Here is a 4,642-nt window from a genome sequence, read left to right as displayed (position 1 = left end):
TATTTGAGGCTCCAGGTTCTTGAATCAAGCGCTTATTAAGCTGGTGTTACATTGGTTCATTCTTCCGATACAAGTCCATGCAAGCACATATAAATAGATCAGGTTTTTTGTAATTTCTCACCTCGTTGTGTAGTAAGTTCCAGATCAAATCAAAGGTGTTAGCAATAGCAAGACTCGGGGGTTTTTTTATCGTGTCAGAAGCGACTTGAGAACATACTGCAAGTTTCTTCTGGTGTGAAAGAATTGGCCATCTATAGAGATGTTGTCCAGGGAATGCTCAGATGTGTTACTATCCTGCTGGGAGGCTTCTCTCATTTATCTGCAAGCTAGAGCTGACAGATGGGAACTCACCCCATCTCATGGATTCAAACCAGAAACCTTCAGGTCAGCAATCCAACCTTTAGGTCAGCAGTGCAGCTGCCGCAAGGGCTTAATTCATTGCCCCACTGTGGTTCTAAGACTAAGAGTGCAGCTACACTTTGAAATCAATGCAGTTTGAAACCACTTTACCTGCCATGGCTCAATGTTATGGAATCATGGGAGTTGTAAAAATACAACTCCCATGATTCAGCCTTCTCTGCCAAAAAGTCCTGGTGTCTAACCAGAGCACAGCTCCAAGGATTCCATAGCATTGAGCCATGACAGTCAGAGTGGTTAGTGATCTCCTGAATCCACACATGCAAAATCCCATTCAGAACTGATTATTTTTAGATAGAATGGTACCACTAAGGAATATAATTATTGATTGCTACCCAAATTATTTGACGGATTTTGAAGACAAGTCCCAACTTGTGAACATCTTAAATATAACAAGTGAACATCTTAAATATAACACTTAGCAACACCTTTGTAGCCAAATTGATGGAATGGTTGGTTCTCGCAGAAGCAGAGGAAGCAGGAGGACATTTTTGCTCCCTGGCTTCAGGTAGGATTTGGCTAAGATTTGGCTAAGATTTTAAACTGAGTTTGGGCTTGGCTCCTGTGGTCAAAGTCTAACTGTTGTGTGACTGTTGTGTTGAAAGAGAGCCAGGTACTTAAGTTGATTGACAGCAGGCATTGTCCCCTGTTAATTGAGTTTCTGGGAAAGCTTTATTTGCCAGTGTGAGTTTCTGCCAGAGCCTGATCCCAGAAGGGCAGTTGGTTCTGGCAGAAGCAGAGGAAGCAGGAGGACATTTTTGCTCCCTGGCTTCAGGTAGGATTTGGCTAAGATTTGGCTAAGATTTTAAACTGAGTTTGGGCTTGGCTCCTGTGGTCAAAGTCTAACTGTTGTGTGACTGTTGTGTTGAAAGAGAGCCAGGTACTTAAGTTGATTGACAGCAGGCATTGTCCCCTGTTAATTGAGTTTCTGGGAAAGCTTTATTTGCCAGTGTGAGTTTCTGCCAGAGCCTGATCCCAGAAGGGCAGTTGGTTCTCGCAGAAGCAGAGGAAGCAGGAGGACATTTTTGCTCCCTGGCTTCAGGTAGGATTTGGCTAAGATTTGGCTAAGATTTTAAACTGAGTTTGGGCTTGGCTCCTGTGGTCAAAGTCTAACTGTTGTGTGACTGTTGTGTTGAAAGAGAGCCAGGTACTTAAGTTGATTGACAGCAGGCATTGTCCCCTGTTAATTGAGTTTCTGGGAAAGCTTTATTTGCCAGTGTGAGTTTCTGCCAGAGCCTGATCCCAGAAGGGCAGTTGGTTCTCGCAGAAGCAGAGGAAGCAGGAGGACATTTTTGCTCCCTGGCTTCAGGTAGGATTTGGCTAAGATTTGGCTAAGATTTTAAACTGAGTTTGGGCTTGGCTCCTGTGGTCAAAGTCTAACTGTTGTGTGACTGTTGTGTTGAAAGAGAGCCAGGTACTTAAGTTGATTGACAGCAGGCATTGTCCCCTGTTAATTGAGTTTCTGGGAAAGCTTTATTTGCCAGTGTGAGTTTCTGCCAGAGCCTGATCCCAGAAGGGCAGTTGGTTCTCGCAGAAGCAGAGGAAGCAGGAGGACATTTTTGCTCCCTGGCTTCAGGTAGGATTTGGCTAAGATTTGGCTAAGATTTTAAACTGAGTTTGGGCTTGGCTCCTGTGGTCAAAGTCTAACTGTTGTGTGACTGTTGTGTTGAAAGAGAGCCAGGTACTTAAGTTGATTGACAGCAGGCATTGTCCCCTGTTAATTGAGTTTCTGGGAAAGCTTTATTTGCCAGTGGCACCTTTACTAACTATCCTTTGCAGTACATACAGGAAACAAAGCAACATAAACAAATACACAAAGACGTGGTTTGTTGCAGTCTGCACATAAAGTGCGTGCATATTACTTAACTGTACAAAGATCCCACTTGGCCACCACGCTCACCAAGAGATGCAACAAAAGCAAAACATTCCCATCACATGCACCAGCTGTGGCATGTTCCGCTTTTTCACACAAAAACTAGACAACTACATCTGCTCCAAATGCAAACAGATGACTCTGATGGAGCAGAGGATCCAACAGCTCGAGCACCGTATTAAGACCCTTAAGGACATTCAGGCACTCGAGCTCTTCTTGGACACTACACAACACGCTGCTGTAGATCAGCAGCCTGCATCACACCAACACCACCAAGACCATGATCAGGAACCTTATGGGGAGATCAACTCAAAGGTAGACAACCCTCAGGCTTGGAAGGAGGTCACCCATAGAAGGAGACGCAGGACCAGGCAGCCTCCACAGAACTCCTCTGCTCAGCTGCATTTACACAACAGATTTGAAATTCTTACATCATTAACATACAATCAGGAAACACATCTTGTGGAGGACCACAGTTTCTTAGATACCACTCAGTGGACCATCCTGGATCAATGCGCAGGGGATAGACCTGACAGGGACAGTGCATCACCACAGTCACACTTATGTAATCATGCAAATGCTCCACCCCCAATCATAGACCAGGAGCAACAGGAACATCCTTGGGAGAGTAATGGGCTCTCGGATGTATCTCAATGGATTGTCATTGATGAATGCACTGGGGATGTTGAGGAGGAGGACAACACTTTACACCTACATGATTCACTTCAACAGGAACACTCTTCAGGGGACATACACACTGTCTTGCACAAAAGGGACCCTGTCAATCCTCAAAGGAAACAGGTCTTGGTAGTAGGTGACTCCCTCCTTAGAGGAACGGAAGCCATCATTTCCAGACCGGATGGGATGGCTCGAGAAACATGCTGCCTCCCGGGGGCAAAAATACACCATATCACTCAGAGGCTCAGCAGGCTCCTAAAGCCCCATCACCCTCCCCACCTTATGTTGATTCATGTAGGTACCAATGACACCGCTAGGCATACTTTTCAAAAGATCACAAATGATTTTCGAGCTCTGGGAACAAAGCTAAAACTGTATAATGTACATGTGATCTTTTCATCCCTCCTCCCCGTTGTAGGACATGGCTCTACAAGGGCCGGAAAAATAGTACAGGTCAATAACTGGCTCAGAAAATGGTGTCAAGAGGAGCATTTTGGCTTCCTTGACCATGGTCTACTCTTCCAAGAGGATGGACTACTGGCAAGCGATGGGGTGCATCTCACACAAGTAGGAAAACATCTTTTTGCACACAGACTCACAAACCTCATCAGGCGCACTTTAAACTAAATCCACTGGGGGAGGGGAACAACAGCCTGGCGAACACTATATTACCCACGACCACAGGGAACCGCCGTAAGGCTAAACGGAGGGCTGCACAAACACAGCAAGGACCAAGTACAGAGAGCACAATAATCCCAAATAAACAGTTCGAGGGGAGGTCACAGGGGCTTACATGTCTTTACACTAATGCTCAGAGCATGGGAAATAAGCAAGACGAACTCCAACTCCTAGCACAGCACCACACATACGATGTCATAGGCATCACTGAAACCTGGTGGGATGACTCCCATCACTGGAATTTAACCATTGAGGGCTATAACCTCTTTCACAGAAATAGAACAAAGGGGAGAGGAGGGGGAGTAGCTTTATATGTCAAAAACAGTTACGTTGCAGAAGAAATGCAAGACTGTAATCCGGGAAACCAGCTTGAAAGCATCTGGATAAGAATCAAGGGAACCGGGACTCAAAAAGATCTTGTCGTGGGTGTCTACTACAGACCTCCGAGTCAGGATGAAGGACTTGATGAAGCCTTCTGTCAACAGCTGACCAAACAGGCACAAAGAAGAGATATAGTAGTCATGGGCGATTTCAATTATCCCGATATCTGCTGGAAAACAAACTCAGCCAAGAGTACAAAGTCCAACAAATTCCTCACTTGCCTTGCAGATAATTTTATGGTCCAGAAGGTAGAAGAGGCAACAAGGGGATCAGCAACTCTTGATCTAATCTTAACAAATGTGGAAGACCTGATCAATACAGTTGAAGTGGTTGGATCCTTAGGGGCAAGTGACCATGTGCTCCTGCAGTTTGCAATACAAAGGAATGCTGAAACTAAGACAAGTCAAACACGCATTCTGGACTTTAAGAGAGCTGACTTCCAAAAAATGAAGGAATTACTGAGCGGCATTCCATGGACGCCGATATTAAAAAACAAGGGAGTTAAGGATGGATGGGAGTTTTTCAAAAGTGAAATACTCAAGGCGCAAATGCAAACAGTGCCAACAAAGAAGAAAAATAAGACAAGTGCAAAGAAGCCAGAATGGATGTCCAAAG

This window comes from Anolis carolinensis, chromosome 4 (genome assembly GCF_035594765.1).
Source record: "Anolis carolinensis isolate JA03-04 chromosome 4, rAnoCar3.1.pri, whole genome shotgun sequence".
In the NCBI taxonomy this organism is placed as follows: Eukaryota; Metazoa; Chordata; class Lepidosauria; order Squamata; family Dactyloidae; genus Anolis; species Anolis carolinensis.
Note: the sequence above shows the minus strand (reverse complement) of the source record.